The 12,710-nt window shown below is 47.3% G+C and overlaps 1 protein-coding gene across 7 annotated transcripts in view; it reads left to right on the forward strand.

Moving 5' to 3' along the window:
- HAUS4 (HAUS augmin like complex subunit 4) overlaps positions 1–12,710 on the forward strand; it is an 845,169-nt gene that overhangs the window by 562,974 nt on the left and 269,485 nt on the right. The gene's annotated exons all lie outside the window — the stretch shown is intronic.

Raw genomic sequence — 12,710 nt, forward strand, 5'->3', positions numbered from 1 at the left:
TCTTGCATTAGGAACTTTAAAAGAGGGACGCGTCTAAACTTCACCTATTATCTTTGTGTGGAAGGATATGGATGTGACCATGTTAGATATATTTTTCATTTTTACGCCAAATCTCCTTCATCTGTGAGTCACCCAGCCCTTTTTGATGGACTTCTGGATTTTTTGGTCAGTCTCCTGAGTGAGTGGGAATCTTTTTCACCGCTCATTCTTTTGCTCTGTCTATGGGAACCTTTTGTACCCCATTTTTATACTTTCTCTTTTGGGAGTCCTACTTTCCTTCAAGTGTCCATAGCATCTGTAATTTACTTTTGCAGCAAACAGCACTGTCTGTGCAGTGTTGCTGGGGAGCCCATTGGGCTCCCTTTTGTATTTTCTTTTATTCTCCTTGTGAGAACACATTCCCAAGGGTAGAGGGATACTTTTAACCTTCATACATTTTATATTGCGACTTCAGCACACACCACCTTATGTGAAGTGCTAAGGGGTTACACTATATCCCCTTTCTCACTGCTCTTGTAACATTTTTGTTACAATGACAAGCATACCTGAATGGCTGGTGTCAGTGGACGTGTTCTACCGACTTTTGTGGAATTTTTACACGCATGCTGTGCTCACTGCCCCGGTAATGCACAGAAGGGTCACCATTGACCCAAAATGGTGACTATATTATTTTTTGCCATTTCTTGTGTGCTTGTCCTTTCTTGGTACTTCTGCTCTGCGGGCAGGGTTTGGGGAGGAGGGGGAGGTCCTTGTTTGACTTTAGTTTTTGACAGCAATACTTTAAGCCCGCCAGGGCTTCAGAGTGTCTGTGAGGCTAGGAAGCAGGGGAAGATCCCGAAACTCTGCTGGTCTTGGTCTTATGGCATGCCTGCTTGGAACCAGTTCCAAATGGGAGGCTGGCTGCCCTGAAAGGTGATCCACCCCCAAAGTTTGAATGTGGCATAAGTGCTGATTGTCTGGGTTCCTGGATATGAATCTGGATTCCTGATGCACAGACAGGTTCCTTAAGTTTCAAGAAATAGTGGAGGAGTATGAAATGGGCAGAGGACAGCACTCTGAACAGTAGCCTGCGCCAGACCCTGACAGGATTGTGAATGTTAGCAATGCCACACTTAGTTGAATTGTGAACATTAGCCTGCCCAGACCCATTACTAGATTATGAAAGATAACACTGCCGCACTTAGATTTCTAAACATTATCCTGCGTCTCTTCTAGATAGGATTGCGAATGTTAGCAATGCCACACTTAGTTGAATTGTGAACATTAGCCTGCCCCAGACCCAGACAGGATTGTGAATGTTTGCAATGCCACGCCTGTCCAGACCCACACTAGATTGTGAATGTTAGCAATGCCACACTTAGTAGATTTGTGAACTTTAGCCTCCGCCAGACCCAGACGGGATTCTGAATGTTAGCAATGCGACTTCCGCACTTAGTTAGAATTGTGAACATTAGCCTGTCCAGACCCATACTAGATTGTGAATGTTAGCAAAGCCGCACTTAGTTAGATCTGTAAACAGTATCCTGCTTCACTCCTAGATAGGATTGTAACTGTTAGCAATGCCGCACTTAGTTGAATTGTGAACATTCGCCTGCGCCAGACCCAGGCGGGATTCTGAATGTTTGCAATGCCACGCCTGTCCAGACCCACACTAGATTGTGAATGTTAGCAATGCCACACTTAGTAGATTTGTGAACTTTAGCCTCCGCCAGACCCAGACGGGATTCTGAATGTTAGCAATGCGACTTCCGCACTTAGTTAGAATTGTGAACATTAGCCTGTCCAGACCCATACTAGATTGTGAATGTTAGCAAAGCCGCACTTAGATCTGTAAACAGTATCCTGCGTCACTCCTAGATAGGATTGTAACTGTTAGCAATGCCGCACTTAGTTGAATTGTGAATATTCGCCTGCGCCAGACCCAGGCGGGATTCTGAATGTTAGCAATGCGACTTCCGCTCTTAGTTAGAATTGTGAACATTAGCCTGTGCCGGACCTGGCAGGATTGCAAATATTGGCAATGCTGCACTCAGAATTATGAACATTAGCCAGCGCCAGACCCCGACAGGATTGTAAACGTTAGCCTGAGTCGCTTCTAGATAGAAATGCAAATGTCGGCATATCTCACACTTGGGTGGAGCTGTGAACACTAGCCTGAACCGCATCTGGATAGAAATGTTATCATGCCCCACATGTGTATCACTGTGTAACCTGCTTTCCTGTTCCCCCTCCTGTCGCTGTAAGCCCAGTCCCATGTCTCTGTGTCTGTGTTGCCCTATTTCCTACCATCCTGTTCACGTGCCTGGTCTCTGGCGCTTTAAAGATAACCATCATATTGTTAGGCAGAAACCTGTGCAATTCCCTTAGGGACCACTGCAAAAGATTTAAGACTACAGGTGTTTGGCAGTAAACCCACTTGGTAGCAGTCTGTACCACACAGATTCACTGGTAGCTGTGGCTGAGCAGTCAGACTTCCCTCAAGAAGGGTTAGGCAGTATACAGAGCATACAAAATAGGTACAGAAATACAGTAGCACAAGCAAACACTGACCAGAGCTTGGGTGTAAAAGTATATAATTATTTATTTAACACACACTTATAAAACACACTAGCACTAAATTGGTAAGATAAGTTCAAAACACAGTCACTATTATCATATGTACATCCCTGATTACTTGTTGGACAAGTCTTAGTTAACACCACTTATTTCCAGACAGAGGTGAGCGCTTAACGTCCGATGGCACTCCAACAAGTTAAATAAAAAGGGAGGGAAAAGAAGAATTATGGAAGCATACACACTAAACACTTTTTAAAGAACCACAGCAAGTTAGGAAGGCACAGTCTACTGATGAGCAAGGACGTTTAGGTGCCAGGCCCACTTTCAAGGGAGCCAGGCGGAAGATGCCCAAGATCAGACAGTTACACAGAGTCTTCAAAGTTTGTGGAGGTAGTTCGAAAAAAGGTTTAGTTCAGTGCAGGAAAGATAGCTAATGTGTCCCAGGCTAACCCAGGTTCGAGAAACGAGGATTTAATACACCCCGTTCAATCGGTTGCAAGGGAAGCCAGACGGAACACGTTACCTTAAATGGAGAGGATCCTCTAGCGGGGGCAGTCGCTTCTGGCAGCGGGTGCAAGTCGCTGCGTTGTCCAGAGGAGAAGAAGATCTCGTCGTGGAGGAAGGATGAAGGTCGTTGCACTGCCAGGGAAGAAACCAGCCGCGGAGTTCTCCGGTACAAAGGTACTACCCTTTCGGTTCGCGGTAGTGGTGAAAACGTGGTATCACGGTTGCCGGGGTGCTTGGCACAGGCAAGGCGGCCACGAGATGCTCCAGGAAGGTGAAAAGAAGGTAGACTGGTTATCCCCACCAGTCGAAGGAAGAAGGCTCTTTGGGCTGGAGATCTCCTCTGTCGTTGGGAAAAGTGGTGAGACGGTTCAGCAGGGCTCCACCGGTGGTGTCGTCGTTGCAGGCCGGCTCAGCTTCTCCCTCCTCGGATTCTTAGGCCCTGTGGCGACTTCTGAAGTTCCAGTCCCCAAAGCCCCGCTTTTATGCAGCATACCCCCATTCACTCAGCCTAGCTGTCAATCAAACATGCTAAGTGGTGAGCCGGCCGGTTCACCACTTGGGCCAATCACACAAGAGTGCGACTTGAGTTACCAAGGTAACTCAGTCCAGGGTGCCTAAACCCCCTCCCACACCCCCTGTGGTACCCAGACAGAGTGGCACCACTTTTGGAGGCTTCTGTGGAGAAGCCTGCCAAAAAGTGGAACAAAGGGCTCGACTTGGGTTGGAGTCACAGAAGAGAACACAAACACCATTTTAGAATCGAGTTCTGGCAAAAAATACCAACCGGCGAATTAATATTAAATAAATAAACCGGTGGTATGTTCGAGGCTATAAGAATTAAATAAAGTTGATAGCCTCGAACAATGGGAAAATCCCATAGAGATATATTTGCGGTTGAATATAAAAAGTAGTATCCACTGCCACCAGCCAAAACTCGATCAGGAGGGACGGAGACATGCCCCCTCGAACAACAGACCCCGGGGCAATCGAATTGCCCCGACAAGTATGTCCACAATATGATGGTTTGTACTGGTTTCTGTTCATAATTTGGGACTAGCAAAGCCAATGGTGACTTTACATGCCCTGGGAGACAGTAGTCAGTCCCTGGGTATGGAGTCTATGGTGGGGGGTCGTTGGGTCACGGAGGGTGCTGTGTAACCCACATCAAAAAGAACTCGAGACCCTATGGAGTAAAAAAACCCATAGCCCATAAAACACATGGGAAGTTAAAGGAACACCTCAAATCATGTCCAAGAGTGGGAGCAAAAGAATCTCACTCTTAGCAGGAGAGAAAAAAATAAACCCCAAAAAATCCAGCAAAGCTGCTGGGGGGACTCGCTAGGTTTGGGAAATTAGCCTTACAGAGAATTCTCCCTAACACATATCACATCACTACGCTTACTCTCTATTATACACCATCATTCAACTAGAACACAGCTATACCCCTGATTAATTCGGCCTAGCTGTTCACATACGAATACGACCCATGAACACCTCATCGCCCTAATAAAACGCAGCTAGCCAAGCACATTCTGGCCTAGTTGCTCACATATGCTTACTTCAGGCCTAACGCAGCCATGCCCAGTCTGGGTGTCCATCCACCAGACTGCACACATCCAACTGATATCTTCAGCACCACACCTAACTCTAGGACGCAGCTACGATCCAGCGATTACATCAGCTGAACACACATCTGGTGCACCCACGCACCCTACAACACTATCTCTCTCTACTGACCAGAACTATGGTTCCCAAAGGCGTTCAAGCTACCAGCGCTTTGAGGTCATACCACTGATATATAGAGCGCTATATAAATGCCAAGTAACATAACATAACGTACTCTCGATTGACAAACAAAGTAAAGAAAAGGTGGAAGGTCATTCCACCCCCCCAGAGGAGGATCATGTTCTTGAATTGTTTGTCACTTCTGAGGGAGGGCACAGGGTGTTCAGGTTGTCTCAGGGACTGCTGGGGACAATAACGAGAGCGAAGCTCAAAGGGAAACAGATATGGACTATTGGAACTAAATCCGAAGAGGAAGAAGAGAAGACTCCTGCAACTACTTCCAGCACCCGGAGAGGCCTGCTGCGTAACCACTGCTGTGCTGACCCCTTCTTACATGCGACAGAGGAGCTCGGAAGAGCACAACTTTTTCTCTTTGCATGGTGGGAACAACCAGTTTTGCGACGACCTGCAATTTGAGCCTGAGACCTTCCTGGGCTGCAAACCACCAATACCCTGGAACCTATGTCCATCCTGCAGTGCATAGTCTTCCGAAGAAGTAACCCTCCAGAAACTTTGGCGGAATCTTTCCAGACCACGAGAGGCAAGATTCGACTCAAAGTCCCCTCCCCAGCGTGCAGGACCAAGCAAGCGAGGCAAATTGATCGGGCAGTAACAGCTCTTCATAAGTGTTTGTGAAAAGGCTCAAAAACTGCAGATCCACGTTGGAGCACGAAGAATACTTTGCTTGGGATCCCCTCTCTCAACTGCTGCTGCAAAATCCTTTCCAGAGTTGCTTCTTTCATCACCACGACCAAGGAACAGGAGACCAGGTGTGCAGCTGCTGCATCGTGAAGGCATCCATCCGGCTTCCGATTCATCGCTCCTCGGGTACTTTAAGACTTGCGGTAATACTTACCTAAAGTCGTTCTGCCACTTGCTGAGGTGGCCATTTGTGCGTTTGGGTGTTCGCCCATACACGTTCGCCCAGGCCTAAGTTTGATGGGTCAGAAATGTGAGGCAGAAAACATTGTGAAGGTTTTTCAAAAGGTGCCATTTTATTAACTCAAAAGGTTGGATAAATGCCTCACTATCTCTACCCTGACGAGGATGTTCCTGCCTAAAATAAACTAAAGGAAACACTCTATCTGTCCCTCAAACTTAAACATACACAACTGTGGCATCCCTCAGGGCTCTATCCTATCGCCATGGTTCTTCAACATCTAAGATGGCCCCTGTTGCCCACCTGATCTTCACCTACTCCCCTCATTTGCAGTGTTATGCAGATGACACAGAGCTCTTTTTCCGGCTGCCTTACTCTACCTCCTCCTCTTTATCCTTCATACCGGACTGCCTGACAGCCATTCAGGCATGGTGCACTGCTAATGATCTCTGCCTCAATGCCAGAAAGACTGAGATCTTTCTCATTGGGTGCCTGCTCCTAGTCCCGCCCACCCCCCCCCTCACTCTCTTGCCAGACGCCTTGGGTCCACTCCCCTCACCCACTTGTGAGGCAAAAAACTTTGGGATCACCTTTGACTCCTCTCTCTCCTTCTATCCACATATCATAGACCTTGCCAAGAAGTTGAATTTTCAGCTGCATCTCCTCAAGGGCATTCTACCTTTCCCCTTATTCCCCCAGACCCTCAATATCTATAGAGCCATTGTTCTCTTTCTAGGCTTGACTACTGCAATGGCCTCTTTCTCAACCTTCCTCTTCCATCCCTTTGCCCCAGCCAACTAATCCAGAATAGGACTGCAAGACTTATCCTTGGCCTCAAGCCCAGGCCCGCATCTCTCCAGCCCTAAAATCTCTCCACTGGCTCCCATGACTGCAAGGATCAAATTAAAGACCCTATCTTTCATCCACAAGGCTGTCTGGGGTCTGGTACCTCTTTATATCCAGCTTCATCTCCCAGAAAATCTCACAGCCCGAGTCCTTCGGTCTTCTGGTGCCAACTCTCTGATGGTCAAATGTTTCTCCAAGCCGAGAGTTGGAGGTAGATCACTCTTCTCGGCTGGCACCTCCACCTGGAACAGCCTCCCCCCAAACTTGAACAGGATCCTAAGTTCCAGAAACTTCTCAAGACCTTCCTTTTCTCCTCTTCCTTCCATCTCCCTCCGTGCTAAACTCTCCACCTGACGCTGGACTGGGGCCTATTCCCTTCAGAGTCATACAAGGGCCAGATCAGCCCCACCAGTCCCCCCACCCCCCCAGCGTCCTCTGCCAGCACTTGCCCTTGGGCTCCCTTTCTTGGACTATCTCAACTTCCTCTTTCCCACTGCACTCATCCTCGCCTCCCCTTTTTGCCCTGACACTTTTCGCTTCTGCCCAACCAGCACTTGGTCGCCCCAACCCTGGGGACACCCCACTTCTGCTCTTCTCCCTCTACCCCACCCCCCCCTTGCACTTATCAACTCGCTCATGCACTTGCACGATAGGATTGTCACAAGACCAATATAACTGTTTTCTTTGTTGTATTCTTTGATTTCCCATGTCCAACCCCTGCACCCCTTTTTTTTGTCTTGTGGCGCCTGCAAACACCAAACACCATACAAATGTCCAATAAATAAAATAACAAGGCAATTATGTAATGCAGTTCACCAATAACCACTGCAATAGTTATAGTCTGATCAAATTCTCCTTCCCTTCCCCAGATTTAAGCAGGATTCTGTTTAAAAGTTCAAAAAAAAAAAACTCCAGGGAATCCAGTCTCTTAATAAAGTTCCAACTCGGGTCTCTTTGTTTCACTTTGATGGTAAAAGTTCCAAGATTATATTCAACCAACATGTCACAAGTGCTTAACAAATGTCCCTCCTTTTTTGGCAAAACACAGTATAACATCACATTTGTTGCATCTTAAGTAATATTCAGCTGAAACTCCCTTCCCATCCCACCCCAACAAACCATAACAACACACATGGCTAATTTCCTACCAAGGGTTTGCCAGTTCCCTTTTCCCTCCTCCCTCTCGACTTACTCTAAACTCATTCTGCCTACTCAACAGTTGATTTTCCTTTGCTTTGGATCCTTTCTCCCCCCCATTTCCTCTCCGCGGTCGGGGTTCAGGGAGATTTATCATCCGAGGAGCTGAACAATGCATGTGCTAAAGCATTCCTGGTTGTCAAATTTGCCAGGTTTCTTCCCTACCAGTCTGGATCTCCTCGTACCACACAATAGCCTCTGCCATGGAGCAACCCCTCGGATTCCCCCACCACTCATTTATGCGTGGACCCTCCCTCGATTTCCACGCCATGCCAGTCCTTCTCTTTGCCAATACCCAGGCAAGATCTATCATCCTGTATTCAGATAGTTTTTAGGGTGCCTAAAACACTCCCATTAGACAGGCTTCCGAGGTCCATTTATAATTGGTTATGCCTCCTCGTCTGGGCCTCTCTTCCATCTCCTGCCAGTACCCTCGGGCCACAGGACATGCCCAAAACATATGCTTCATATCTGTGATCCCCGCCCCGCACCTCGGACACGTCTGAGCCCGGACATTGAGTAATTAGGTGTGGTGTCATGTAAGCCCTATTATGCACGTACAGCTGAATCAACTTCAATGGGGCATTTCGCTAGACCTTTTTCGGGTAGGCCAATGCCTGGGTCCATTCCGGCTCTTTAAATTCTCTGCCTATATCGGTTTCCCATTTACTCCTCCCATTGAGCTTACTATTGTCCCCAGTAGTCCCTGATACAACCTGGACACCCTGTGCCCTCCCTCAGAAGTGACAAAACAATTCAAGAACACAATCCTCCTCTGGGGGGTGGAATGCCCTTCCACCTTTTCTTTACTTTGTTTGTCAATCTAGAGTATGTCAAGTGCTGTCCTCTGCATATTCCATACTCCTCCACTATTTCTTGAACCTTCAGGAACCTATCAGATGTAAAGAGGTCTCCCACCATCGCCAGCTATTTGGCCTCCCACTGCGTCCTAATCTGTACTAGGTATCCTGTGTCCTTACCATATATCGCTGCAAGAGGCATGTGGGGGGGAGTATGGTTCCCCTTATTTCAGCAACCCTTTGATCCTGACCCAAATTGCCTTGCCAAGCTGCAGGAGCCTGGTAGGGGGGTTCTGATTCTACTGTCTCTTAACCACAGTGCTTCTTTTTGTAAGTAGGGGTTTTGTTTCGTGCTCGGCAGTTTCTGCTCCACGGTCTCTGTCTGGCAACCGCCCTGCAACATGTTGTCCAGCCAGATAATACAATTCTAGATGGGGTAGTCTCACTCCCCCATCCTAATTATCTCTGCATAATATAAGCAAAGGCCATTCCAGCGCCATCCCGATCCCCCATATAAACCCCCTTACTACTCTATTCAACTCGTTAAAGATCAGTCTTGGTATAATGTACAGAACAGTGAGGAAGTGATACAGCAATCGGGGGAGGCAACCATTTTCAACAGGGCAATTCTACCCATCACCAAGAGGGGTATTTTCTCCCAAAACTTAATCAAGTTCTCACCCGTCATTTACCCTTGGCGTTTTATTTTGGTGGGTCATTTTAGTGTCATGATATATATTGACTCCCAGATATATGAACGTGTCAATCTTCCATTGCAATCCCAGGTTTGAGAGTCGCGAGTACGCCACTCCTACCTATCCTGGCAGTGGGAATATGCAGGATTCTGCCCTACTTATCGCTATTCCTGACAGCTCTGCAAAGTTCTCAACACTTTGAGATATGACTCCATGCTCACTTCGGGGCTGCACATATATAATAAAATGTATTCTGCGTATAACGAAACATGGTGTGTCCTGTTCACGAGGAGACCGGTGTCCCTAAACTCTCTTCCCAAAAACACTGCTAGTGGTTCTAGGGTCAGAACATATAACACGGGAGAGAGGCGGCATCTCGGTTTGGTGCCTCTTCGGATGGAAAACTGCCCCGACACCTGTTTGCCTGTCCGTACCCTTGCTAGCGGGCCAGAGTATCCGCTTCATAAACCCCTCTCCTACTCCGAAGCTTCTTAAGGCGGCAAATAGCCACTCCCACCTAACAGAGTCAAATGCTTTAATAGCATATAATGCTACTACCGCACACCCCTCCTCCCACTCCCTTGTTCCTTCAATGATTGCATATAATTTCCTGATGTTCTACGATGTCGCCCAACCTGGAGCATATGCATTCTGGTCCGGGTGGATCATTAGCCCAATTACTGTTTGCAATCTAGCTGCTAAGGCCACTGTAAGCATCTTGGTATCCTGATTAATCAAAGATGTTACGATTCACAATACTTTCCTTGCTTCCCAGGTTTCAAGATTGGGATTAAAATAGACTTTTCCATTCTATCGGGCAAACTACCTTTGTCATACTCTTCCTCGAAAGACCGGAGCAGCCTCTGGGCAAATTCGTCAATGAATTCTTAAATTTGGCTTACCAATGTGGGCAGTGTAGCAATCGCTCCTCACACCTCCTCTATCATAAGCGGTGTTCCCAGCTCTCCCTCTTGTTCTACAGTTAAGGTGGTAGGTCTATATCCATCAGGGGGGTCCCTAATCTCCTGGCATTTATCTTCTCCCTTTCACTATATAATTTTTGATAGTATCTCTGAAATGTTTCATTAATCTCACTCTGTGACCTCCATAATTCAGTGCACTCCATTTCTGTCACCCCTTCTCGATTATTCGTGCTCAGGCACAGCCACGCTAGTAGTCTACCCGTATTTTCTTCTTGCCTGTGTAATTTCTCTGTGTCTCTAGCAAAACTAGATGATCTATGCATTTCTGCCTTAGAGTAATGAGTGTGCCTTCGGTCTTCCCGCTCCGGGGGGGGGGAGGGGGAGGGGTAGCGAGATGGGGTAGGGGTGCTTTCCTCTTTTTAAATTTTCGCTTCAATGTTGGCTAAAGCACGCTCCAGCTCCCTTCGGATGCCGCCGGACTTTTCCATGGCAGTCCCCCTTATCACCACTGTGAAGGAGTCCCACAGTGTCCCCTACTACTTACACTCCCTTCATTGATACTGAAATAATCTTCTATTTATTGCGCTAAGCCTTCCCGAAATGGTTCATCCCGCAAGGCCTTAATTAATCTCCAGGTGGGTACCGGGCTGGCTTATTGTTCATCATCCATCCTACCCTACTGTCAGAGGGGAGTGGTCTGACAGCGTCCTACCTTCGTATGAGGCTGTCACAAATTCCCCTAGCTGATCTATTCCCGTAAAAAACATAATCAATACGGGAATACACATCATGCACACCTGAATAATAAGAGAACTACCCCCCCCCCCCAGTACCATCAACCAGTGCCAGATATCCTGTAACTCCAAGTGCTCCAGCAATATCCTCAGGTCCTTTGCAGGGGAAGATGGAGTTCCATGTTTATCATTCAACCTATCTTGCCCAGGGTACAATTAAAGTCTCACCCTCCACCCCCCCAGATCCATTTCATTCCTCTGTAGGGGTTTAGATTTTTATATAAGGAACAGAAGAAAGACGCATTCTTATTGGGGGCATAGGTGTTTATCAGATAAACCTCGGTCTTATCCAGGAAACCATGTATCCGCACAAACCTCCCTTCAGTGTCTGTGCAGACCTCTATTTTCTGAAAGGCCACTGTTGGGGCAACCCAGATGAGCATGCCCCTTGCATAACTGACCCAAACCCACCCCCCCATTTCCGTAAAATCGTAGCTTTTCTCTTTGTAGAGTAGGGTGCATCTCTTGTAGTAGTGCTATCTGTGCACCCTTTGGTCTCATGAATGACATCAGTCTGACTCGTTTTACGTAGTCATTCAGACCCCAGACATTCCAATTCTCTCCATTCCCGACCCTCCATTTCCTCCATGAACCTCTGTTTGTTATTGTTCTGTTCATTCGAGCCATGCGATAACCAGAACAACCTGTATAAAACGGTAACAAACCACTCATCAGAACTCTTCTGTCGAGGCATTTCCACCATTCATTCCAGCTTTGTTCGGGAACTTGGTGGGTCGACAACAACAGATATCAGCCAGTTTCTCCAAGGGGAAGAAGTGGTAAACTAACATTAGGAACCGTGTGTGCGGCGTCAGCATCCCAGCTTAACTATTCCCTGCATCCAGTTCCAGAAAATAGAAAAAGAAAAACGGTGACGCAACAAAACCAGCGCTGTTCGCTCTGATACCATAATCGTAGCATTCTCTGTTGTCTCTGCATCCAAACTTCCTTTCTTATTGCAGCATTTCTCCTTCCAATAAAATGTCATGTGTTATCTTCCTCTGCCATCGGCTTCATTTTATTCGAAGCCATTCACGCGTTGGCCTCCCCAGGGGCATCGAAAAACCATGTCTTCCCTGCATGTATCACTTTCAGCTTTGCTGGGTACAGGAATTTCACACTCTGTCGTCGTAGTCTTTCTTTCATCGGAACAAATTTACCTCTCCTTCTTTGAACTTGTAGGCTCTAGTCCCTGTAAATTGCTATCTTAGCCGATCCACTCTTTATCATCCCCCCTCTTTGGAGAAGTCTACAATCTTTTCTTTATCTAAAGTTGAATATATTTGTGGTGATGGGTAATGGGGGGGGGGGGGGAGGTCCTTCCGGTCAGTGCTCTGTGGGCTCTCTCCACTGTGAACCCTTCTGATAGGGATCCGGGGCAATTTCTTGAAGCAACATGTTTTCAATATATGTGGTAAGGTCTCTGCCCTACAGCAATCCCAGGGCCCTAATATTATTTCTCTGTGCCCTCCTTTCCGCATCTTCCTGCAGCATCTGGACCCTCTTCGTTAGTTCCCGTACTGTCACTTGCAAGTCTTTTGTGGTAGTTGATATTTCTGCCACTTTTCCTTCGGTCTCTCCTACCCTGCTCACTAAGTTCCACAAATCCTGCCGCAAGAGGCTCACATCCCACTTAATTTTGTCTGTGCTGGATTCCATTGATGATCTCAGAGCTGTGATAGCTTCTAGGACCCTAGTACCTGCTCCCTCCGCCAGGGTCCCTTGGT

The sequence above is a fragment of the Ambystoma mexicanum genome, chromosome 13, assembly GCF_040938575.1.
Source record: "Ambystoma mexicanum isolate Mex_15411 chromosome 13, UKY_AmexF1_1, whole genome shotgun sequence".
NCBI classification, from domain to species: domain Eukaryota; kingdom Metazoa; phylum Chordata; class Amphibia; order Caudata; family Ambystomatidae; genus Ambystoma; species Ambystoma mexicanum.